A 27,348-nucleotide genomic window follows, 5' to 3' on the forward strand; every position below is an offset into this window, starting at 1 on the left:
CTTGCCACTGAATTTAGGGCCAGCCCTAATATGGGATATTCTTATCTTAATTGCAGCTACAAAGACCCCCTTTTCCAAATAGGCCACATTCACAGGTAACAGATGGGCGTGTTTTTTTTTTTTTTTCCTTTTTGGTGGTGTTGGTGGTGGTGGGGCACCATTGAACCCATTATAGCGCTCAAAGTAATAGGAAGTTAATAGTCACTCAGGGAAAGAGAACAGACAAGAAGAGTATTTATAAGACATGCCTACTGAATGGCAGGCATGGCGCTATGTACTTTACCTGTGTGATTTTAACCATTATAGCAAGATAGGTAAAGATACAGTGAAATTTGCATGTGAGAAGAAAGGAATTCAAAGGAGTGGAGTGTCCTGGAACTTTTCTGTGAAATTGGAGGCCAAACCGTCGTCTCATGTTGGGAGATCTGGAGAAGGGAGAATGGGCTTGGAGAATCTAGAAAAAAAATTCAGACAGCCACTAAACTATAAATAGTGTGTAAATAGATGGATAAAAAATACAAGAGTGAGGCCCCATTGGAATTTGCACATATTTTAATGGTTCCCTTTAGCCCAATTTTGTGACTTTGGCTAGTAATACTTGTCACTTTGGAATGAAAAATCTGGCCTTGTGGTGACCTAGAGTTGGGCATTGGTTAAATAATAGGATGCTCTAAGAGACTAAAGAAAACATCATTTGAATCAGCTGAAACTAGCTTTCAGGCTGGATAGGGGTATGAGCTTGACTGGAGGTGATAGATAAGGTAAGGAAGGGTCTGAGGCCTCAGGGATGTGATGAGTGGGCACAGCAGGTGTGGAAGAGGAGTGACAAAGGTGAGGGGGCCTCAGATAAAGAAACCCAGGGAAGTGGAGAGTTCCAAAATGATGCCGATACAAGGGTGGTTTTGGACCTCCACTCAACAATAGAACAGAGACTGAGGATATTGGGTAGGAAGAACTGAAGAAACTGAAAGCCATAGGCTCCGTTTGCACTTGGGTCAAATATGTATAAATGGTATCTTCTAGGAGAATGACCTGTCAATGTGTTGTACTTTTTTTTTTTAATCCTGGATAAGTGTTCTGGGACCTCTGAGACCTTGCATTATGAGCAGCTAGTTTAGTGGGAATAATGTTTTGAACTGATATTTAATTTACTTTCCCTTCCTCCTAATTCTTGTTGCCCTGGGAGTCTCCCCCACTGAAGCTAAGGATTCCATCACTTCAAGGGGAGGACAGAACATGGTCAGGGACAAAGAAGACATTGTTCAGCTTTTGACTTCCAAAACAAGCCCTTAAAGCATGTTTCAGAGAATAGAGTTAGCCCAAGCCTTCATTTAAGAGAGACAGGCTTTGTTAGAAGAAAAATGGTTTGTGGATTCCAAGCAGCCAAATCTCAGAAGGCCTGGCATGTATTGTACATTAAGCCACCGAGGAGGGAGCCTACAGGATCACTTCTGTTAGCCCAGCAAGGAGAAAATCGCTTTCTGGGTTGGTAGGAGGAGCTTGCAGAGATTCAGAGGATTCCAGGGTTAAGAAATGGATGGGTCACTGAGATCTAGTGCCCAGTTGTCCTAGGCTTCTGCTTAAGGGGTTATTGAGATGATAGAAGGCCCAGGTAGGTGGGTGACCCCCTATAAGCAGAGAGCATTGATACCCTGCCTCCTTTCTGGAACTCTGGAAGGAAACCACCTTGTAGTTAGCTCTACAGTGAGGCACGTTTAAGTAGAAATGGGCCCTGAGGTGGTGTTCCCGCCCAGTTCCCCAAAGCCTGTGCATGGCATGGGGAGATCCCAACAGTTCTGCTAATGCCCCTGGGTGGATGTAAAGGTACTGAGAGATCTAGGGTCAGAATTGAAAAGGCACAGAAGGGAAGTGTGGCAGTCTCACTGCTGGAGGCTGGCTGGAATCATGGCCCCAGAAACTGCTGAGCCCCAGTGAGGTATTGACCAGCTACGTCAACCAAACCTGCCCAGCACCCGAAGACATCCCATAGGGGTCAGAGACCAGCACTTAGACTGGATCCTCTCCCCATCACTATGATGGTCTGTAATCTCCCTGGGGAGAAGGAGGAGAGGGAAAGGAACATAGCCCTGAAAGGCAGCTTGAAGTGAGTTTAATTTGACTAATTGCCCTGAAGCAACTAAAGTTTTAACTCTGAAGCAACTAGGTTACTAGTAATGAGTAAGATTGTTTTGGGTTTTTTTTTTTTCCTGCCATAAGTAGAAATGCAGTGATCATAATCAAGTTGAATTCGATCATGCAAAAATAAAGAAACATATTTTATATATTGTTGAGTAGTAAGTGTACATTTCAAACCTGCGTCTCTGCATTTGGGCTATATTTTAACTTCTTAAACTCTTTTATTTGTGACCAATTTACCTGTACTCTTACGGTATACCGTTTTTCCTTTGATTAAATCATGGCTTAAGTATACCTATCTTAGGTTCATTTGGGGCAAGAAGTATGAAGTTCTGTCCTCAAGAGGCAGTGTTTTCCACCTGATGTTTAAGGCATTGTGGGGTTTCTGGCTTCTCATTATTTAGCTAGTGGCAGTTTTTCCCTGTGCCATGGAAGGAAGGACTCAGTTGCCTTGGAGCCTCGGGTCAGTGGAAAGTATTAGAATTTCAAGCCTTTCTCTAATGAGTTTACTGTGATGCTGGAGACTAGAGGAGAATTTTTACTGTGTGTGATCCTTCAGTTCCCTATTTTAAAGGTAACAGGGTGAATAGTAGAAATGTCTCTAAATACAAAGGGAAATGCTATTCATTTTTATTCAGCTCTCATGTACTAAATAAAGTATCAGTTTATGAAGGGAGTCATTTCCAAGTATAATTTATAAGTAGTTACCAGAACACTCAAATGAGAGAGGGGGAGAGAAAACCAGTTAGCTCTTTTTAATCGCATTTCATCTCTCTTTGACATTCATATGAGGATGATGCTACATTTAAGATGATTATTTTAAAACCTGCTGTTTCTGAAATACCTAGTAATTTTGGAAGGGAAATCATCAGACTTGCTTTAAAAGTGTGCCTTTGTTGGGGTTTTTCTGGGGTAAGGTGGGGAGTTGCCTGTTTGGATACTGCTTATGTATTTTCTTACCAGAAAATTATTGTGACACTCTTAGCAAATTTTCTCAAAACATAAATACATCTCATGTTTTCCCTTGTCTGTCAGGGGTAGCCAAGAGAGTTAGGGATGGAGAACCGTATAATTTAAATTGAGAAGAGTCACTAAATAATTAAATTGATAGAATTTTAAAACTATTGATTTATTAACTGATATTTTAAAAATATTTTGGACCTATAAAATAGTTCTCTTCAAAATCTTTTTCAGAAATAAAATTTTCAAAACTTAAAAACATATGTCCATGTAGATTAAATTTAAAAATCTCTTATATTGATTATCTGAGCTTTATAAACTAAGAACATAATTATTTTTCACTCATATTAGTCAACTTTTTGGCCATGTCTGTATCCAAGTGTCACCTATGCCAGTGACACTTTATATGAAGAATGAATTGTTTTTAATTTTCTTATAAAGTTGCCTCCAGTCTCTTCAAAGTTGTGTTTATAGTTAGTATTTGAAATTAATACCTTTGATTGGCTTCTATGTGTACATCACAGTATTTCTCATTGAGAAAATTGCTCGTAGGTGCAATTTTCTCTGAACAAACTCTGCTAAATGGAAGTTCTTCTTAGACAAGTTTTAAAAATATTGAAAGGTGTAAATATTTTAATCCAGATATTTTCACAGATCTTTTTCTCTCATTCAGAATTCTTATATTCAAATATTTTCATAAGACAAAACTTATTGAAAGTAAGTTGCTCTGTGGCCCTTTTAAATGTTTTGTCAAATTTAGGTGGCACAAAATTACAGACCTTCTCAACTTCACTCCATTCTGGTATAGAATGTAGGTGCATCCAATTAAAGCTAGGGACTCCATCAAAAGAGTGCACAAGTCAAGATATTACAAAACGTCAGAATATAATTTCAGACTTAAATCTTGAACACTGACTTCTCATCATGCGGTGTGTTCATTTCCTCCTTTGCTTTTGTTGGGACAAATTTGAGCATCTTCTGTTTACAAGCCTTATTTTCGATAGCTGCAATTGGCTACATGCTTCAAAAGCCGAAGTGTTTTGGTGCTTCATTCACTGCTTTGATCAAAGACTTCCAACTGGTTTGGAACAGAATGCACCCAAACTTTAAAGGCCTTGTCTATCATGCCATTATGGCACACCCAGGTTGACGTAGAGAGTCATTTCTCAAGCATTAACAAAACCCAGTTGATGACAGGTGACAAAAGAGAAGACATATACTGCTATGTTGAAGTGTTTTTTGTATTCAATATTGGCTTTGTTATAAAAATTTTGGAATATTTATAACTGGGTATATATGCAACTATTAATTTCTACATCTATAGTTTTTGCATTTGGTAGAATATAGCCACTTGTTTAAATGTAGTTATAAATTATGTGTGTGCCATAACACATTCTAAGTAACTTTCTGCACTGTAGTTTTCCTGATTTAGTAAGAACATTATTTTTAGCATCACAAAATTTGTATTTGTATTATTCCTGTGAAATCAAATCATTTTATCTTCTGTGTTGAACTTTTTACAATTTACAGTAGCATTTGCAATAATGAGATGTTTTACCTGTGACAAGATAAACCTCCACAAACTTTATTTTGATCCCAAGAGATGGACAAAAAGATACTATTTGAATTAATTGATTTTCTGTTTAAAAAACTAGGAAATACTAACATAAAACTGGAATAATTTAACTGTTGATTAAGTTTTCTCTTCTGCTAATGAAGCTAATGCATCAAAGTCATCATTTAACTTTTCATACATGCCCCAGAAAACCTGAGCTCAAAAATAAGCAAAATCAATTTGGAACAACAGACATTTGATCCAAAGGAAATATCTCCTAGAGCGCTATGTTAGTAAACCCTCAGCAGCTGCATATGGTAAATCATCTTTCTCTCAACATAGTCTTGCATCACTATTAACATTTGAAGTAGTTGCTGTTGCTTCTTTAGCAGATTTGTGACTTGTGGTTTATGTAGTCAGTGATATCAGTAAAGTTCCCATATTGGATAGTAAATATCAACAAACATTTTATGTGAATTTATGTTCACCATGTACTTTCTTGAAAAGCAGAAATTTGGTACTTAAGTTTATATTAAATTTACACTTTGTTTTTCTTTTTAGTTCATCGCTGCCAAAAAGTATATTGCAAAATAAAATAAATTTTTTTTTTTTTTTTGTCATTCAATAAATGACAAAAGCACTGAAATGAAGGCGTTCAGACAATTCTTTAAAAGATCTATAGCAGATCTGTTTCCTGTGAATATTTCACATATGCCTAATCTATAACTTCCTGTGTTTTCCATTCACCCTTCTGGCTGGTGTTTTGTGCATCTTAGGCTGCAATGTGGGTCTGCAGTACAATGGTCAGCATGTCTAGTGTCTGGCAGAGGCAGTGGCCTCGAATATTTTTCCCACCACCAATCAAGACTAGAAGGAGTTAGCTACCCTTAGCTGCTCATGTCCAAGTACTTTTTGTTTTATGGTGAGCATACTCTGTGTTGTCCTTGAAAGGGAGGTGTTGCTTACACCACAATTGGAAAGGGACAGGAAAAGAGATGGATTGTCATTGATCATCTTTCAGCTTTAATCACATGTTAATATGAACATTCCCCTCACTGTATAGTCATCTCACACACTGGTAAGCAAGGTATGGGAGAAGCTGCAAGTGCAAAGTGGAGATTACAAAACCCATCCTGGTGGATTTTAATATAACCAATAATAACACTTGGTTTACAAAGTGAAACATCGGATAAGTGCTTAACCTGACTGTATACTGGGACAACAGGCATAAACCAGCACTTTTGCAGACAAGGGGAGGGACACTGTCAGCTTGGGTAGACATCACACTTCTCCATCTGCTTTGCAGCCAGCCTCCTTTGTCTGGACTCTGCCCTTCTATAGTCTTGATCTTTCCAACCCCATTTCCCACAATACCTGAATGAGCTTTTAAAAATGTATATGACAAAGCAGGAGGGTCACTTGAAGCCAGGAGTTTGTGACCAGCCTGGGCAACATAGTGAAACTCCATCTCTACAAAAAATTTTAAAATTAGCCAGCCATGGTGAAGCACTTCTGTAGTCCCAGCTACCCGGGAGGCTGAGGTATGAGGATCGCTTCAGCCTAAGAGGTTGAGGCTGCAGTGAGCTATGATTTTATCACTGCTCTCCAGCGTGGGTGACAGAGTGAGACGCTGTCTCTAAAGTTAAAAATGCATATATTTGAAAGACTCTATATGAGATCATGTTGCTCCCCTGATGCGATCCTGTCGCAGTTGGGATAAAATCCAACTCTTTGCTGCACCCAAGCAAGAGGCCCTTTGTGCTCTTGCCTGACTGACCCCAACTAGATTTTAAGCTTCTAGGGAACGTACACCTGGTTATGTGCCTTCTTTGTCAGAAGGGGACGTGAGAGTTGCTCAATATATTATCTTGTTGTGATGAATGTGATTTACTTTGAATTGATGAAAGAAAAAAGGAGTGTCTTGGTAATCCATGACAATAAGCAAATTCAAGTCCAAATCTCTATGCTCCAAATATGATTTGTGTCTCTGGTAACACAGTTGGACAGCAGAATATATGCCAGGATGGATTCTCTCCATTAATGGAAGTCTTATGATACATGTAACCATTCTGATTCTGTGGTCTCCAAGCCCTCCCCGCCTCTTGGAAGTGTGAATTCTAGGGAATCCATTGTCTTCCTCAGCATTAGATCAGAGACTTTAAGTACATTTGGAAAGATGCTGCTCTGGGTGATTTGAGGGAAACTGACACGCAAAAGCTCGTGCAACTCTCGGGGACCTGCGGTGGTGGTGGTAGGGGAATACTCTGAAGTCACGATTTTGAGACCTTGTTGTGTTCTTGCACAACCGCTTCTGTTGCTTCTCTTTGTGAAACGTGCTACTGTTCAATTTTATCATGAATGCCTTTCCAAGGACAGTAAATGGTTTTACACACTATGACATCGTTTCCATGGCAACTAATGCATTTTAGCAAAGAGAGACTGTGATAGAAGTAGGCTAAAAAGGACAAATACAGAAATGGCACAGTGTAAAATGTAGGGCAGTGTGTGTTGTAGTAAAGATTTTTTTCCCCTGGCTTCTTGTTGAGGAAAACCTATATAACTAGATTTTGGATATTTTTTAAACTCTTACTAATAAAATTTTATTGCACCCAACACAGTCTCACATTTTTCTGACACAGTTCCTTCAGTTGGTCCTTGGGCTTTTTGTTTGCTTGCTTTCATATGATGATCATTTCCATGACATATAAACATTTGTAAGTTTATCCATCTTAAAGGATACACTCTCCTTAATCCCCATTCTCCTTTGGCTAACACCCCACTTCTCTGCCACCCTTAATTTCAGTTCTTGTTGAGAGGGTTGTCAATGCTACCTGTCTCCACACAGTGTTTGTTAAAAATCAGAGCCATTTCAATCTGGTTTTCATTCCACCATTTGATCCAGTATTACCAGCTGGTCGCACCCTCATCCTCTAAGTCTACTGCAGCTTTCTTGTTTATTTAGAAGCTAAGTGCATGAGTCTACATTTCACATCATTCTACACCACATCAAGCCCTATTTATGTCAATTATGGCTAAGAAATAATAAGGGAATGTGTTACCCTGCTTTGTATATCTGAATATATTTGGATTTTTTTTTGTTATATGATAATAAAACCCCCTCTGTGCTCTTAAATAAATCCCCAGTAGTGAGCAGATAGCAGTCAATTTCCTATTTAACAGAAGGAGAAACGGAAGCATGTACCTTTTTATGACTTCTAAAGATAGCAAACCACTCTATGGGCTGGATCATACATACCCTCATTCATGTTTTGTTGGGCCACATGGTGCATTTAAAAATGTACACTAACACTTTTAAATTGGGCAATATTATATAAAAGCTGAGATTTCCAGTTTCTCCTGAAAAAAAAAAATGGGAGATTTGGCAAAACTGAACCTGCATTCTCTAATGGTAACAGCCTGCCCAAGCAGTGTTGTGACTGTCTTCTTCCAAGGGGGTAGGGCTCTTCAGCTTACCCAGCCTCATCTCACCTGCATTATTCATTTATGTTGCTTACCTGACCCCTGTGGGTTTTTAAATATGTGACCCTTGCCGAACCTTCTCCCACCCAATTGCAGAGCAGATAAATAGCAGAATTTGGGATGGAACTTGGTTTTCAAGCCAGCCTCTTCCTCCCTGCCCATGGCCCACAATTCTGTATTGTAGAGAGTAATTCATAGGTGAGGGATGAGGGGCATCATCAGGTGGTCATCATCATACTAACTGAAACAGACCCTGCAGTTAGACACTGTTCTTATGGAGTCTCTTGGTTGCCTCTGTCAGAATTTGTGTGCTCTCAATTGTGATGTGCAAGGCGGAGGTGCTGGGGTAGAATGCGGAAATTTATGTGTGCATACAAAAACTGGCCCAAAAGCTTCAGTATCATAACAGGGGTTTCTTATTTTCCAAATCTTCTTTGAACATGTATTACCTTTATAATGAGTTAGATATTTATATAAGATAAACAAGAACAACATAGTAATACAAAGTACACGTAGCACTGGCTGAGACCTGTGCCATCCTCCCAGTGTGGGGGACACCAGGGCCTTCCCCAGCCACCTCTACTGTCCCCTAATAGACTAGAGTCTTTCCCCTAGATGCCCCTGGGGTAATGCCAACATCTAGTACCAACATCTAGTACTACCCTGGGGTAGTACCAACGTCTAGTGATATTGCATATTCAATATGCAGTATTGAATATGCAATATCACTGCACCTTAATTAGGGCTGGGTAAGACAGGAGAAGAAGTTGCAGTTGCTGCCATTTCTAACCTTGGGAGAAGGTTTGTGTATGAAGCAAAACACAGGAGAATGAGCTAGTTTGGGGCCAGAATGAATGGTTGGAGGAAAATACATCTTTCCTGGGGAAACGAGGCAATGAGGAATGCTCCACAACAGAGGGCCTTGTCTGAGCTGGGTCCTGTCTCAGGCGCCTAACCCAGCTGTTGGGCACACAGGAGACTGTGGTGACCCTGAGCCTGGATGGTCCCACACACTGCATGTCTGTCTGCAGCTGCACGGGCCCCGGGAAGCCCTGTGAGAGTAGGCCTGTTTCTGGGCTTCAGGCAGGGAGCCAGGGGCTGCCCTGTTGCCAGAGAGCATTGAGGAGCTTCTGTGTGTGCTCTGTATATGTCTCAGCTTTCTTTGGAATTATGGCGGAGTCTGGCCCTGCCTGGTCTTTTTTGTGCCTTGGATCCTAAGTTAAGAATAAGCGAAGGAACTCTTGTCCCTGTGGACGTGCTTGATGTGGAAGTTGCTATCAAATGGCTATTTTATCCTCGGTCACCACTGACATCACTCCACGTACGGTTCTGAGGTTCTCACTTTAGTTGTGGTTGAATAGAGCTATGATCATTGGAGCAGAAAGAAGCCATTCAGATGTGAATCTGTGAAGATGTGTCTAGCAATGTACAGATGTTTTTTGGCAGGTCAATGAATATTTTAAATCTTTTGCAAATAGTAAAAAGGGTTGAATTCGAAATAGAGAGGAGACTATGGCAGGGGAAAATTATACCTCATTTTTCTCTCAATCTTCCATTTTTAAAAAAGCAGACAAAATCTTGGATTCATCATGGCCCTTAAATGTCCTTCATTCTGTTTGAGACATGATTATGTCTCTAATGTATTGAATCTCTTTCGATAACAAGAATTGTTGGGTAGTAGTAAACATAATAGCAGAATCTCCAGGTTGGATCACCATCATTTATTTAAAGCTAAAGACACAGTATTGAATTTAAAGGGGAAGGTCATCTTCTGGTTTTGAATACATCGTGTGTGGTGTGTGCTTACACTCCAGATTTATACACTCCACCATCACCCCAACACGCATACCTCCTGGTAATGCACGGGGGAGTAGGGTGGGCTTGATTTAATGCCCTCTGTCACATCCCCTCTTCGCCCTTCCTCCAGCCATCACCAGAGATGCCACACGCCCCTGTATGTTGCAGGTACCATGCTCAATGTAGTCCCAGCCACCAATAAGCTAACAGTCTAGCAGTGAGACAGCGAAACAGGCCCTGTGCAAAGTGCTACAGGAACACAGAGAAGAGGAAATCTAGTCCTGCATGAGAGTGTGGGCAAAGGAAAACAACAGTGAAAAAATGATTTTGATCTGGACCCTGCAGGCTGATTAGGAGAAAGTTATTACCCAGCAGGGTTGGTGAGATTTGAATGACAAGGCATAGCCCAGTGCCAGGAATATATTGGGGGCTGTATTTCTTTTTCGGCTCCTTCCTGGAATAGAGGCAGTTTGAAAACACATTGGTACAGTACGGAAGTGTGCCACTACTTCTGGCTGCCTTCTTAGCTACTGTACACCGCCTCTCACAGTCTGGCCTCTGCCTTACTTCCCGCCCTTCTCCCTCCAGCCTGCCGCCATCCTCCTAGCCACTCCTCTGTTCTGCAGCACTGTTAAGCCTCTGGCCATTTTCTGAGCTTGCAGCCAGCGCTCCTTTGACTGTCTTCTGGTTACTCCACGTGCACTGCCCTGTCATGAGGTTCACAGGGGGATGTCTGTGGGCATTTGGAAACAGTGCAGGGGGGTAAGTGGGAGCTGGAGGGATGGCTCTATCAAGAGAGAGCTCAGAGTTGAGGATTGCTCAGTTTTATTTATTATCCGTGTGTTCTCCCAAAGATGGAGGGTTAGTCTGATCTGAACAGTTGTAAGTAGTTCATTTTTGGTCAAGGTCTTGTCCTTTGGCTTCCATGCCTGCAGTTGACCACACATTTGCAACGTTAATGCATCAGCCTTTTCCACTCGGCTATCTGGGTCACTTCAGTCATGTTTCTCAAACAAAACATCAGCACCACTTCAGCAAGAAGAATAAAAGCATGGGAAATGCCCTAATGTCCAAAGCCCACAGTTGAATGCATAGACAACTGTTTAAGATATGCATATAACTACATATGCATATCGATATAATATCTATACACACACATGCACACACACACAGTGGGTGGAGGTGGGAGAAGCCTATCTTCCCTTAGTCTTGGAAACCTAAAACTTGGATCTTCAAAAAATTAAATTTAGAATAAAGATAAATTAGGAAGATGATTGGTCAATTTTTTAAAAAATGATTTTTAAGAAAATACGAGTCTTTGAAATAAAAAGTATCTCTATTTCACTTAAACATTTGTGAATAAACATTTACTTATTCTCAACTTTTCAGAAAGACAGCCTTAAGATATACATGGTTTTAAAAGCAAATGCCACTCTTTATTCTAGATGGCAATTCTATTTTTCATCCGTCCTTATCATCTTTGAAACAATGGAGCCGCTGCCTAAAAATACTTCAGTATCTTTCTTGGAGTCTTCGGAGTTAAAGCTGTGATGTCCTCTTGGTTTATAGCTGCAGAATGATGGGTGTATATATTGTTTTTGTTAACTCCATCTGTTTCGTAAGCCTGAAAAAGAAATTGGATGATGCCGTATATACGTATGGATGGATAACACTCCTTATGCAGTAGTGAGTCAGCAGCTTCAAATGGGTTTTCGGTTTTCCTATTGGTACTGGTTACTAAAGTGCTGTAGCTAAAGTGCTCCTTCTTTCAGAATCTGTTGCAAATTGGGTATCCTATGTTGTTGGAATTACACAGTATGCCTAAAAGAAGGGCATTAAGTTTCTTCCCTGCATTGGAAATGGTAACGATTTTCCAAGTAGTCTTTCTGTGGCTGATGAAAGAATCTCTCACCTTGCAAATGGAAATCTCCTTATTGTGACCTATAAATCAGAGCAACAACTTTTCTGAGCCTCTGCAGAAGTGTTCAAGAATGGAAGGCAAACTTCCACTCTCTATATGTTCCCTTTTGTGAAGAGTTCTCATAGTGTTGATTTATTCTTTCCTGATTATAGGGAAGCAAGTTAAAATTTCTGGCAAAGAATTCTCATTTTATACAGCTTAGCAGATCCCCAGTGGGTTAGCTAAAAGAAAAGGCATATCTTGCCTGCTGATTTCTCCATAGGACAGGACAGCGTGTCTCAGAACCCAGGAAGAGATGGGATGCTATAGGTTGCTAAGGCACGAGCTGCAATGGCATGCTGATTAGCACATTCTCTCTCACCTCCATGGTAGTTCTCTTGCTTGTCTGCAGTGAGTTCATGATTTGAATGCCCATCTGCAGAAAACAATATATGAGTTTCAAATTCTCTTCCCCATGGTCATTTTTTCTTTCCTTCATTGTGAGTCATCTTTCATTAAACAAAACAAAGATGTTACTGTTAATTATACATCTTTCCAAACAGTGCAAAAATTCTTGTGTGTGTGTGGTGGGGGGTGGTGGTTTTGATGGGAATAGTAATTTATAATGGGGGTGTTTTAAATTGTCGATCAGGAAGATACTAAGAGTCACACTGAAAAGCTTAAGAGTCTCTACTAAGATAGCAAAAATTGTTTCTGCCTTTTTTTCGTATTTCGTAAAGCTCTCACTTTCTGCCCTAACATATTGTTATAAACATAATTCCATTCAACTATTTTTATTGTTCTTTTTATATACCTTATTAAAACTGCAGCTTTATTCAGCTAAAATTGCAAATAATAGATGAAGTACCATAATATTGGCCGTTTGTAGGCAGAGTATGTGAGCAAACTGGAAAGCTGCCATCCTGCTCCTGGCACTATAAAGATTAATGTGAAGCATGCATGGGTGTCATCAGAACCAGCACTCAGCCTTGCCAGGGGCTTGGCACAAGGTTCTAAGGTAATCCCGGAGGTGGAGTTCCATGGACAAGTTAGTGCAGGCTGGTGGGTTGGCAAACCTCCTGCAGAGGGAAACCCCAGCTGATGGGAACCAGGGGCCATCCCCAAAAGGCTTTTTTGACAGTGAGGCCCACCCACAGTCGGATAGGAAGTGGGAAAGGTATGGGCTGGGTGCTGGAGGTATTTTAATACAAGAGATAAATTGAGTAAGCCCTTGGAAGACTCAATTTTGTGCCCCAACCGTGGATGACTTGTAGAGACTCTGAAAAAGGGAAGTGTGTGTTTGTGTGTGTGTGTACACAAGGTCACCATCCTTATCTTTCTTGGTTCCAGAAAGTTAAAATCACATGATGGCTTCTTTTGGTGGTACAAGACCAGATCTTTGCAGTTTCAGGCAGGTGTTTGTGGCAACTGTGACTTAGCAATTGTGTGAATGAGAAAAAAATATGTGGCCAAATTGATTGTCTGCAACAAATGGAAATTCTATGGTGGTGCTTTGTGGGTGGTTTGTAGGCAGAGAGTACTTGGTTCCCTTTTGATGTCTCACTGTTTTTTTTCTTCTTCTACAGTTTTTTTGAAGAAGCAGGATGCTGATCTAGACGTGGAAAAAGTAAGTTGGCAAGTTTTGCACTGAGAGCATGTGCCTTGTAATTGGAAAGGGCTTCCTGTTGGAACCCAGGATGAAGTCCACTTTCAGTGTGGGATTACAATTCTGAGTCCACAGATTTCTAAGAAAGAGGTTGAATTGGAGATGGAACTGGTATGTGAAATAGAAAGAAAATGTTACCTTCCTTAGCGGACCCACTATTTTCTGCCTTCCCTTAGTTGTAACACTCAATTCTGGTAATTTATGGGAACATATGTTTTGACTATAAGTTATGGCTCCCACCCCAGAAATAGAATGGAACAGCTGTCCCATGGCTGAGGAGCCTTCGTGCTGGGGGGGAATGGGGAGCACCTGTCCTCAGGCTGGTCAAGGAGGTCGTCTTCAGTCCATTCATTGTTGTTTTTCCTCCACTCTCAGATGGCTGCTGCTCACCTCTGCCTGAGTGGTATCTTTGATTGCAGCCACTGTGTAGCAGGTCATTCTTTCATTAACTTAACATTTTTTGGTTCCCACTGGGTGTTAGACATCATGCTGGACTCTGTTGAGACAAAAGTGAATGTGACTATCTAGTACTCAGGTAATTGTGGTACAACCTGAGAGAGCTGTGCAGAAGGGGCTTGGAAGCTCCGACTGAGGGCTGAGCAATCCAGAAAAACTCTGAGATGCAGGGGGTGTGAGAAGGAGCTGTGAATGCATTCTTTCTCTGAATGTTTGCTAAGCCTTCTCTGCCTGTACTTCTCTCTATCTCCCAGGAGCATTGAGTTCCCCAGTGAAAGGCTGGACCTTGCAGCTCTCGCTAGCCACCCAGGCTTCCTTTTCAGCCCCCACTACTCTGCCCAACCACATTGCCTTGGGTATAACTTTTCAGCTGTTCTATGTTCCTCAATTCCCTGGCCACTTTGGGGCTGCCCCTTCATCATCTCAGAATGACTTGGGATTATTTCTCTTCTTGATTTGAGTGCAAAAGAGGCTTTTCTTCCTGAACTAGAGCCATTCTGAAAGCAGCCAGTTTGTCTGTAAGTTAGGGAAGTATACTACCTGAAACATTGTTCCAGAACAATGATATGTAACTCCTGAACTTTGACTCCATGCAGGCACCTAGTTTCTGCAGGATGGCCTGTGATCTGTTAGTCATGGGCTTTTCAGCTCATACAAACCAGGGGAACTTGGGGAAATAAAGCAGCTCTAGTTAGGACAAGGCAGAAGGAGTCTTTTTAGAATCCTCATGCACTCAGGTTTTGGCTGTGGAAGCCAGGGATTGGCAAAGGCTGTCCCCCATGGGAGGTCAGTACACAGTGACCCTTCTGGACTAGGCCAGGTCCACAGCAGGCAAGAGCCTGTGGGTGCCAGGAGCCCCCTCAGGGCAGTGTTGTGCAGGGGAGCCCAAAGAAATGCCTGGGGGTTGCCCCAGACTGCAGGACTTGCCCTGCCCTGTTCAACTCAGGCAGTGAATCCTGCAACCACAGGAGGGGGAATTCCATTCATTTGGGTTCCCTGTCCTGGCCCCATGCCAGGCAAACAGCAGGGCTCAGTTAGTGGGGTGTGGGGGCGCTGAATGGAATGTGTTAAAGTTTGCTTCACTTCTGCTGTTAAATTGCTATTCGACCTTAGGCAAATCATTTCTCCTCTCCAAGTCTCATTTATCAGTAAAGCAGTCCCTTTCCAAGGACCAAGTAAAATTACTCATTTTTAAATTTAAAAACACAAACCAGATATGTTTTTTGTTTGTTTTCTGACTTGGGTCTTGAATTAAAATAGAAAAAGGGCTGTTGGCCACCAGTCTAAAGAATGCTAGATAAGGCCAGTTATGGATTGGGACTGAAGGAGCAATGAGTGTCTAACAAAAGAGTGAACGTGGGTGACTGACCCCATGGTGCGGGTGTCTGTAAGTGCTCAGGGAACCCAGAGTAAGAGAAGCTACACAGGGGTAGAAATGCCGCTTGGACGGAATGAGTCTGAAGGGCTCAGCCTGCACCCTCTCCTCAGTCAAGTGGTTACTGACCTGAGAAACAGTCATTGCTTTAGGGGAGTTTGCTGTTTTAACAGCTCTTTTCTAGAAGTTCCACTTTCAGAACCTTTTCCTGTTGCTGGTAGAACACTGTTGAACACAGATACATCAGCTTTTCTCTTTGTCTGTGTTTACCTATCCAGAAGAATCTAATATAGGATGTGCATCCATTGTATAAGTAAATGATACCTGCTGGCTAACCCCAGTGGAGAAAAATGACCGAAGTTACAGTGTTTGTTCTTGAAATGGATTTTTAAGTTTCCCCTTTTAGTTGAACATTTTTGTAAAGACAGAACCCTATGTGGAAAATGAGCTTTATTTTGACACGTTAAAGCTCAAAGACAAGTTAGCCTTAATTCTGTATTAGTTAGTATCTATGGTTTATTGAACTCCTGCTATGGAGGGTGCTTTATATCATCTCTGTTACACTTCAGCGTGACAGCAGTCCTGTGAGGGAGCCATGAGTGGCTGGAGGTACTGTAGTGATAGTAAGTGTTCTACTCAGATCTGTCTGGGCCAGAGCTTTTCCCTTCCCATACCCCACCTTACACTTTGGAATGTATATAATATTTGAGACAATATATTTGTGTCCCTTATTTTTTTTTAATTTTGTAAATTCTAAGAAAGTGGTGTTTATTACTTTTTTGAGAGGTCTTCCTTGACACTTCCCTACAGGCCCAGTCTGGATGGGGTTCCCCTATTGCCAGGGCTGCTTCAAAGCTGTCATTGTGGTTGCATCGTTATCTATGCAGTGACTTAATAGCAGTGTTCCCTGTGGAACTGCAGGCTTTGTCAGCCCAGAATCCTTCTCTGTGCCAGGCCTAGTGCCTGGCTCATAGGAGGCCCTCTTAAACTATTGAGCAGGCATGAATGGGTGGAAACCATGCTTATTAATAGCATTATGCGGTGATAAGACTATCATTCCTTGACTTTCTCTCCAAAAGTACAAAGTTTCAAGAAGACAGATGAGCAGATCATTCTTAAAAATGAAGTAATCTGGGCAGGCAGAGAGAGTTCAAAGATAAAAGAGGGAGAAGCAGTAGTGCACAAGGGAAACATTAAAACAAATGTTTTTTGTCCCCACAGAATCTTCTAGGATTCTTGAGGGTTACAGTTCTGAGCTTGGTTTCCAGATACCATTGCTTTAAATGTATAAGGTGTATTTTTAAAACTTGAAACCCATACTCATTTAAAATTTGAAAAATATGTAATCAAGTTATATCAGAACAAAAATGTGCTTTTTGTATAAAAAGCCGATGAAATTGAGTCATCCTATTTAGTGATTTAAAAGGATTTGATGAAAATAATATCTACTTTGGTCATAACTACTCTCAGAGGGCCGAGGAGAGAGGTTTGGTTTCCATGCATCCTGGATGGCCTTTGTCTGGTGTGATTAAAAGTATTTCAGTGCCTGCCATGAGAGAGGCCCCTGCCATTTCTGCAGTTTCAGGGAGACCAGGAATTCCTATAGTGTCATTCCAACTGTTTGCAGGGTTTAGACAGCTGCGTTCAGGCCACAAATATGGCCACAAACATACTGCCTATTTGATAGACACAGAGGCCTTCCAAAACAAAAATTGTCATTCAAGAAGCAAAACAAGAAGAAAAATTACCTCCTGCCTTAGAATTGTTTCTTTTGCCCCTGAGTGAGTGAATTCTTTGAAATGTGTTGGTCTGTTAAGGTAGAATGTAGATGGAAGTTGCTACATTTTTCAGTGTTTCTTTGATTTTAATAAATCCCAAGAGATATGATTTAAAAAAATCTTAGATTCTTATTGTGGGGATAATTGTCTTATGGGGGAAAAAAAATCTAGTTCTAAGTAATCGAGGGTTAGAAATTTGAGGCTGCATCAGGAATCCAGCTTTAAAGCCATATTCGCATGATTTCTATGCAACTGGTTAAGAGGTGGGAAAGTTAATTCATACAAGCTTTTACTTTTGTGGGAAGAGTAAGATTTCCGGGGTCAGAGGCCAGCAGTGTTTACATGGGGTATCCAAAGGCTTCACAATACCGGTTGCTGGGGTGACATGAGGATGTGTCTCTAGTGTGAATAGGGTGATGTTGGCTTTGGGGTGTACCACCCCAGTGTGTGTGCTGGTTGCCTTAGGGAGGTAAGGGAGAGAGTGAAGAAGAGAAAGGGAAGAACAGCATAAGCACAACTCCCTGCCATCTGCGGGAGCCATTGCTTCCTGAATGGACATGGGCAGGTTGCAGGGGCTGGACTCAGGTGCTTGTGGTGCATCTCAACCCATGGACACTGGACAGGGCAGCTCCCATGTACAGTTGGGAATTGTCCCTCAGGTCCTCCCTAATACCTGTACTGTAGGCTGCCAGCCTCGGAAGCTATAGGAAGCCAAAGTGGCTTACATTCTTCATTTACCTTTCTCAGCCTCATACACAGATTGACCTCTTTTACTGGTGATCGGGCAATGGAATCCAGCCTCGGTATATAACTGAGTAAGGGTCACGTTTCACACAACTCACTTTCTTGGTGACTGCATACCAGGAAAAGGAAATGGCTTTGGCTTGGGGGCAGGGAGAGAAAGAGCAAGAATGCATGCATGGGTGTGTGTGTGCGCGCGCGCATGCACGTGTGTATGTGTGTTTAGGAGGCAGGGACATGCTTAGAATTCTGTTTTAGATTGAAAGGCAAACATTTTTAGTCTTGGGCCAAAAATAGTTGTTATGTATCATTCGTAATAACTGACCAGCTTTCTTTTACATAAATCCCTGAATTGTAAAACTAAGTGCAGTGTAAGAAGAAAAAATATGCCCTTTGCCAATTTGAATTTCCAAAAAAAAAAAAAAAAATCCCTCTTCCTAGACATTCTAAATTTAGGAGGATATTGATAACTGATCTAGAATGACTGCAGATAATAACATTTTCATTGTGGTTTGAGGAAAATTGAGGGTTCCTTGTTTAGTCCTGGATATAGAACCGTTCATTCATTCCTTAAACATTGGTAGGCCAACCACAGTTTTAGGCCCCATGTTATCTTATTCAGTTGCCCCATGTCGTATGAGAGGAAAATAAAGCTCAACAGAAGGGGAACGAATCGCCCAAGGACTAACATCTAGGAAGCAGCAAGACCCAAAAGTATATCTCAAACTTGAAGCACCCTTCTCTTTCTCCTCCACTGTGGATGCTCTCTTGTCCTGAAACCATCATTATCAGCCTCATGTAACTTAACTGGTGATTTAATTCACATCTTTCATGTTCTCTTCACTGAATTTAAAAGGACTTTCTCCCTTATTTGTGTTTTAAAAGTAGTAATAGTGTTTTTATCAAGGAACAATTGGAAACCTTGAAAAGAGAATCACCTCTTTAACCTGATCTGGCCCTGGAAGGTGGTCGCCCTGTGACAGTGTGCAAATGACTTGCAGGGGTGGCATCCTGCAGGCAGTGGGAGTAGGGGAAGCCCATGAGACACTCATTTTCTTTCCACTGCTGCCTCCCAGACTTGGAAATCATTTTCTTAGATTCTTCATCTGAGTAGCATTCATCATTTCCATATGACAAAAGCTGGATGTTGCCAGGAGAGAGTGGGGAGAAATGCTGCCCACGTTACAATGGAGAAACAGGATGAGCTCTCACCTACATACTTTGTACCATTTGTTTTTACATGAAGGCTTTCTCCTGTAGCCATGAGATACTGCATAATTTGTTTTGCTTCAGCCAGGCCTGCTGTGTAGAATTTGGAATCATTTGGTTGTCTGCCTTGCATAGACTTATTGTCTGCTGAAATTGCATGTGAAGGAAAGATTATTAATAAAATATGTGTGAAGAATGGTTTAAAAGATGCTTTTGTCAGTGCCCCTAAACACTTTTAAGAGCAGAGCTGCCGTTTTCTAAGACTCGTGTTGTATAGGCCATAAAAATACATAAAAATTTAAGCTTTTCCTTTAAAAGGTTATTACTGCCCACTTTTAGCCCACAACAAAATTTTTTTAAGCAGAAAACCTTCTTTATTCACTTACTATGCCTGCTGTCACAAATTACCACAAACTTGATGACTAAAAACAACAGAGATTTATTCCCCCACAGTTTAAGAGGTCAGAAGTCCAATAGCAAGGTGTCAACAGGGCCACAGTACCTTCAGAGATGGAGAGAATCTGTTTCCTGTCTTCCCAGCTTCTGGTAGCTGCAGGTGTTCCTTGACTTGTGGCCATACCACTCCAGTCTCTGCCTCTGCCCTCACACTGTCTTCTCCCCTGTGTGTCTCCCTCTGCAGCCCTCTTATAAGGATACCTGGGAAGGCTTTTAGAGCCTGCTGCATGATTCAGAATAAGCTCTTCCTCTCAAATCCTTAACTTTATCACATCTTTGCCATATAAGGTAATATTTACAGGTTACAGGGATTAGGAAGTGAATACCTTTGGGGGAGCATTTTCTGCCTAACATACCTCAACTTGGGAATTTCTGTAATTTACATTTACCAAAATATAAAACTTACAACCCCTTGTTTCACTCAATACTTCAGTCAGTTTAATTTTCTTGGAAGAGGCCATTTGGAAGATCTAAGAACTAGTCTCTTCTCCCAGTCCCCAGAGCAGGCAAGGCCATGCCTGTCTTCTTTCTCAGACTGAGGTTTATGTAAAGAAGAGGAATTGCAGACTCTGAAAGCTGGGAGAGGCCTTGGAAATCATACCCTTTCAGTCTTTGGGGGAAACTGAGGCTAGAGATGCCAGGTCACCTAAGTCTGGAGCGGAGATGGGACAAGCACTTAATGCTCCAGTCCACCTCTTCCACTGTGTTCCTGCAGACCCCCAAGATGTCTATTGTGATATAAGCCTCTAGGTCATCCTTCATTTGAGAGCCCTTCAGTACCTGAAAACCCAACCCCTGAAAAATCCTTTTTTCCTAGTCCAAGAGCCCTAGTTCTTATAAATTTCTTGCATTAGCTGGTGTCAGGAATTCCATCATGCTGGTCACTTCCTCCTGGATACATTCCCTTTACATCACCGTCTTTTTGAAAACATGGCACTTGGACATGAACGCAGTACTTAGAAGATGATTTGATCAGTGTAGAGTAAGGGGTTACTATCAGGTCTTGTTAGACACACATTTTCCACATCAGTACATGCTATACTGATGCAGACCAATACTACATCTCTCATCAGTTCACTTTATCATATCTTCAGCTTGCATTAAGCTTATATTTGATAAAAATCCTTAGAACTTCTTAAGTATGAATTGCTTGAAACTCATCTCCTTTCCCCATGCTATATAGAAGATCTGGATTTCTGTCAGTAGCTGGATGGGATAGCTTCGGATCCAGAATATAGACCAGATTGGGATCCAGAGAACAAGCAGATTCATGAGCTGGGGCATGCTCATGGGAATGGTACCAGCAGCAGTGTAAACAGGAGGAGTTTCAGATAATCTGGCAAGGCATAGTACAGAGGAAACTCTTCTATAGGTGGTTGTCTAGAGGGATAGATGTTTGGCAGTGGAAATGTCTGGCTAGTGGAAATGTCTAGCCATGTCATGAGGCCAGATGAGAGCCATGCAGATGTACAGGGACTTCAGAAGCTAATGCAAAGAATTGAGTCCAAAAGAATGAGTTATAGAGTCAACTACTGAAATGAGGTAGGACCCAAGACAGGTGCTTGAACCCAGAGTAAAAGGAAGCCCTGATCTGAAGTCAGAATGGTAAATTGATACGACTCTGAATGTCTATGGCTGAAAGACTTACCCACCCAGAGTCTGAGGACAGAATCACTGGCAGAACTTGTAAACAGAATGAGTTGTTCTGTTCAGTAAACAACTGAATATGAAGCAAGTGATGACACTGTCCTATCCACACATACATAGATTATTTACAACTGAAAGCAGATTTTATCTGTTAATTTGGAGAGGTGGATGATGTTTTTTTTGGTCAGTTGTGGCTGTCATTCTAGCCTATTTAAGTCTTTTAAAACCTCTATTCTGTCTTCCAATTAATTAACTATCTCCTTTCAGCTGTGAATTATTTGTGAATGCTATAAGCACATCTTGTTGAAACATTGACCAAGGACAAATGTGCAAAACCCTGTTCCAAGGACCTCTCTCCAGGTCAATGTTGTTCTTCCATGATGTTAGTGCCCTTGGGTGTGGTCATTCAGTCACTGAGGCCACTAAAGTGAATCATCACTTGGCCCAGGGTTTCCCTACCTGCTTAGATATGTTTTTGAGTGACTATTAGGTGCTTTGCTGACATCAGAGTGTTCTGCATTTGTGATCTGTCACTCTAATAGTCTTGTGAAAATGCCCTGAGATGGAGCAGTAACATGGAAGGGAAAGTTGGTAGGGTAGTCAGTCACTGCTTTGAGTGTAGAGGTGCCTGTATGTCCTCACTGATGTCAGTAGTTTTAAATCTTGAGTTCTACTTCCTGTAACATACCCAAATATTAGCTCATTGTTAGCTCAAATATTAGCTCAAAATCACCCAAATATTAGTGATTTTTTTTTTGAGACAGAATCTCACTTTGTCGCCCAAGCTGGAATGCAGTGGCGTGATCTCAGCTCACTGCAACATAATACATAGCATTATGTATGTTTGCTCACTGCAAACATACATAATACTATGATAATTTAAGACAAAACCAAGGCCAGGTGCAGTTCAAGCAGTTCTCTGTGTCAGCCTCCTGAGTATCTGGGATTACGGGCACCCGCCACCATGCCCAGCTAATTTTTGTATTTTTCAGTAGAGACGGGGTTTCGCCATCTTGGCCAGGCTGGTCTTGAACTCCTGACCTTGTGATCCACCCAGCTTGGACTCTCAAAGTGCTGGGATTACAGGCCTGAGCCACTGTGCCCCGCTGGGTGATATTGTTAAAGGAGGGACTGGAATCTTGCATTCATATGAAGAGTACTAATCTTAGGGTTAAGGGTTCACCTCTATTAAAGACTGATCCTCCTTTGTGAGTATGTGTGGTCTGTGGAGAGTAGCCCCCACTGTTGGGTGAACATGGTGGCTTCTCAGAAGATCTAGAGGTGTTCATTAAGTTGTAAAATGTGTCACTACTGAATACAGTCTGAGTGTAAAGTGAAAGGAAGTGAGATGCTGGGTGGATCGGTGATGATAACAGAAGGGATAAAACCACCAATTTGTGCATTTGCATAGTCCCTCCAAATAAGGCTGCCATGAGAAAGTGAGATGGTTTCAGGGTGGAACATGAGGCAGTGTGATGTGGTAGGGAGTATGTGGGCCTCGGGGGCTTGAGTAAATCCTGAGGTCTCACCAAAGAGCAGTGTGAGGTTGGCCATGGAAGAAGCTGACAGTCATCAAGGGTAAAGTGCAGCTGTGAAGAGTGTCTGAAGTGGAGGCACAAAGTGCTGTGAAATCCCCGATGGGAGTTAGATGAAGAGATGCCAGTGAGGGGAGAAAATCATCATCATGTACCAACTTACCAACTTCTACTTGTTGTGCCCCCTTTCTTTGGTCGGTACTTGCCAGGGATGGACTAACTCCCAACTTTGATGTGGAGTGGATTCCTACATAGAGTAGAAGAATGGCAAGAGGGAAGGCTCCTGTCTGTATTATTTTTTCTGTTGCTGTGTGTCAACATACATAATGCTATGATAATTTAAGACAAAACCAAGGCCGGGCGTGGTGGCTCATGCTTGTAATCCCAGCACTTTGGGAGGCTGAGGCGGGCAGATCACGAGGTCAGGAGATCAAGACCAGCCTGACCAACATGGTGAAACCCTGTCTTTACTAAAAATACAAAAATTAGCCAGGTGCGCACCTGTAATCCCAGCTGCTCAAGAGGCTGAGGCAGGAGAATCACTTGAACCCAGGAGGCGGAGGTTGCAGTAAGCCGAGATCATGCCGCTATACTCCAGCCTGGGTGACAGAACAAGACTTTATCTCAAAAAACAAACAAACAAACAAAACCTTTGTGTTGAGGGAGGATTTTGTCTACCTTTGGAATATTCTAAAAAGTAGTAGTAGGGGAAATACAATTTTTAAAAAATGGAGTACCGGCCACTTTCCCCCTTCTGTTATCAGATAAGGGAAAAAATATTTTTTTCTTTTATAAGAGAGTTTGATATATATCAAAGTGCTGCTTACGGCAAAAATGTAAATTTGATAATGGGAAGAAATTTGAACAGCCCTCAGTATTGAAAATGAAATGACTTATAAAACCGACTTGTGAAGTTTAGAAGTTGTTACAGTGACTTCAGTGAGGTGCTAGGTGTGGGAAGGCCTCACTGGTAAAATGCCAGGAGTGCTTTTTTTTGTACATGGCCCATGAACTAGTAGGACAAAAAGCTTTTGACGGTTACCATAGTCTTTATTCTGTTTTCTTATATTTGGTATTAACAAATACTGGCTAACCAGCCAATCACGTATCTTTACATTATTCTATTTTTACAATGGCCAAGAAGAAAGTATAATTAGACTTCTGTGTTTTCTAGATGATACTGTTTAATAACAGCAAATACTATATAATGTTGCTGGCTCATTTCAGAACCAACAGAGCAAAGTGTGTTCATTCAGAAAAAAGCATCTGTTGTTTTTGTTTGTTTCTTTGTTTGTTTGTTTTTTGAGACAGGGTCTCACTTTGTCAACCAGGCTGGAGTGCAGTGACACAGTCATGGCTCACTGCAGCCTCAACCTCCTGGGCTCAGGCGATCCTCCAACCTCAACCTTCCTAGTAGCTGGGACTACGGGTGCACGCCAAAGCGCCTGGCTACTATTTTTTTATTATTTTTGTAGAAACAATGTCTCCCTATGTTGCCCAGGCTGGTCTTGAACCCTTGGGCTCAAGTCATCCTCCCACCTCAGCCTCTCAAAGTTCTGAGATTACAGGCATGAACCACCACGCACAGCCTAGCATTTGTTTTCTTTGTTGGAAATGTAATTTTAAATTTTTTCTATTGGGGGCTAAAGCCCAAATCAGTGAATATCTGAGGCCTATATGCGTGTAAATTTTAGGCAACCCTCATTCACTTGATGTTTGACCCATGAGTATCCACTCCATATCTCAGCTGAGATTCGAGATGGCGAATGACAGGTTTTCATGTTTTCTATCATATCGTCATCTCTCATGATCATTGAGAGCATTCTTCACCCAAATTGGAGGAATTGGCTACCTCAAATGCCTTTCTCTGAAGGCCTACCATTTTTTCTCTTTCCTCACAACCAGGTGTCCGAGTCCAGTTCTTGTCACATCTCACTTTGGAATCACCTTCACTTACCAGGCATTTCTGACTTGTCTTTCAGTTTCTGTTTTTTGCTGAACTCAGAATCCCGCATTGAGGGTGTCCACTTAGCCCAGCCCTGTTACTATACCATAGCGTCTTGCTCCTCCTGGAGCCGAGTTTAGAGTTTGCTTTACAGTATGCCACCACCTGCAGAAACCTATCCTTACTCTTCTGGTTTTTGTTTTTCGCATTCATCCTTCACTTTAGTATGTCTTCTGTGAGCAAATGAAAATAGGATCATTAAAGTGAAAATGGAGGTTTGCTATTCTGTTTTCATGTTACAATGCAGTGAAATATTTTTTAAGAAAATCAAATCACCTAGACTCAGATCTTTAGGACAGTAGTTAGAGTTTCTCTGGTTTTTTACAAGTAGTCTACTAAACAGGGGAGAAAAATTGAAGTGAAAAAGCTGCTGAATTCATTTGCCTTTGAAATAACTTACCAATTTTAATTTTTGAGTAGGAAATAAGAAAAGTTTTTAGAATAAACATTCCTGAAATAGAGTAAATTCAATAAAAATTCTCATTTTGTCTAAATTCAGACCATGGTACTAAGACCAGGACCTAACTGTGGGCAAAGCAGAAAAATTAACTCAGAGTTTACTCTTAAAATAGGAATGGGGAAGGTGGAGAATTATGCCAAGGCTGGGAGCCTGGGTGTCTGAGAGATGGGTGGGTCTGGGATTATTCTATAGGAATGAAGAAGGAGGAAGGGGTGATTTGGGGAAGTCAGTAGTAGTGAGGTACCACTCAGTAGTAATTGGGGCAGCGGTAATACAACAGATGAACTTTTGTGAACAGGAGGAGACCCTGGAGTCGGCTTGTGGGTGGGAGACCTAGGCTGGGACTGCCACCTGCAGTTCCCGGGTACAACTCAGCAAAAGACATCTGCACTCAGGGCAGACAGATCAGAAATGGGCACTCCCTGCGGGTTCCCTTGCAGCAGCGTTGGCACCACTTTCTGCACATCCCTGCTGAGTTTTACCTTCCCATCAGTGGTAGCCTGGATAAACACAGGTGAGTCCTTGTAGAGAACAAACGTCGTCATGTTGAGTCTTCTATTTGATTGGAGCTGGGAGGCAGAAGGAGCAAGTGCTCCACCTAAGATGAGTCCAAGCCCAAGGCCCTACAGAGGGTCAAAGTGCTGGGAAGGAGGCACTGAGGAAGGTGGGCTCAGGGCTCAGGGTAACATGAAAATTTATTTTTAATATGAAGCATACAAAGGAATAGATATATGTATATGTGTCCACACCCACTTGCACGTCTACATTGTGTGTGTGTGAGAGAGAAATAATCAACCCTCTTACTCATCCTGCAACTTGGAAGCTCCCGTGAGTTCCTTTTCTCCACACCCTTCTCCTTCAATAGAACCACTATTCTAAATTTTGTGTTTATTATTTCCTTGCTTTTCTCTGTAAGTTTGCTTCCCTAAACAATTTATTGCTAACATTTTTTGTTTACCTTGGGACTATATCGTCTACCATTTGCTTATTTCCATCAACATTTGTTTTTAAGATTCATTCCTATTGATGCGTGAAGTATCTTGCATAAAATTTATCTTCACTGCTGTCTGGTTCACTCATTGTGTGAGTGGAAGACCACTTTACCCCTTCTCTCAAGAACAGTTGGGACATTTCAGTTTTCCTATTTTAAACAGTGCTGCTATGAACATTCTTGAATGTACATCTTGCTGCAATTTCTCTAGGATGGGTGCCTAAGGGAAGAGTTTTTGGGTCTTAAAGTGTGTGCATTGTCCATTTTGCTGAATAATAGCAAATTGTTTTCCAAAGTGGTTGTACCACTTGACATTCCCATGAAGAAACATTAACTTTTAAGGCAAGGGGAAGTATGAAGGAAAGAAATGAAATACGGGGTTAGCTAAACATTGGCGAGGAAGGATGTCATTAGGTTCTGAAGTACAACTCTCCATTAATATGTGGGGTTAGAGAGAGCTGGGGAAATGAAAAGAAAGGTGTAGATTTTAAGGCGCCATTATGGAAAGGGTGGAAGGTTAGCTTGCATGGACTGTGGGTCACATTGTCATTAGGGAGTAGATTTCATCGTCATATCTACGGGTATGTAAACACCGTTTCTCTCCATTTTCACTCACTTTTCCCTGATTAGCAATAATCTCCAGTTCTCTGAGGAGTAAATACTGCCAAGCGTGTAAATGTGCTGTTTCCACATCAGACTGATGGTGGCATGGATCCTAATAAAGCTTTTAAAACAGATGTCTACACAGAGGCACACAAATATTTTGGAGATTACTTTCCTAAAACACAAGTGATTTTTCTGACAGCCATGCTTTGTGACTTATAAATTCAGTAAACTTATACCGGCTGATGTTGCTGTTTTTTTGTTTGTTTGTTTGTTTGTTTTTTACCACGTAGGGTTCTTTGATGAGAACTCAGAGCTGCCTTGTAGTTGCTCCTTCACTTGACCTGAGAAAAATGAGTCCATGATATTTTGAATAGCAGATTAACTGAGAAATAGGAATAGTCCCCGGTGAGCATATTGGCTTTGTTTGTAAGTTCTAAACATTCTGATTATAAAACTGGTGGGATTTGTTTTGTTGTTTAAAATTTTCCATTCTTTCAAATCCAGATTTTAGTAAGGCTAACTTCTTTCGTTGGCATTCCTATGAAACTGAAAGTAGAGCATTAAACCATTAAAAGCACATGTTCTCTGGAGAAGT

General features: G+C 41.4%; 1 protein-coding gene across 3 annotated transcripts in view; it reads left to right on the forward strand.

Moving 5' to 3' along the window:
- Window positions 1-27,348, forward strand: part of FYN (FYN proto-oncogene, Src family tyrosine kinase) — a 218,936-nt gene that overhangs the window by 13,813 nt on the left and 177,775 nt on the right. For 2 of the 3 annotated variants that reach the window (XM_021670485.2, XM_021670483.2), the window contains exon 2: window positions 13,415-13,455. The exons of the other annotated variant lie outside the window; for it this stretch is intronic. The gene's annotated coding sequence lies outside the window, so the exon portion shown is untranslated. The remainder of the gene's footprint in view (window positions 1-13,414; window positions 13,456-27,348) is intronic. 3 annotated transcript variants of the gene reach the window in all.

This window comes from Aotus nancymaae, unplaced genomic scaffold (genome assembly GCF_030222135.1).
Source record: "Aotus nancymaae isolate 86718 unplaced genomic scaffold, 86718_ANA_hifiasm-v0.15.2.pri h1tg000040l, whole genome shotgun sequence".
Lineage (NCBI taxonomy): Eukaryota > Metazoa > Chordata > Mammalia > Primates > Aotidae > Aotus > Aotus nancymaae.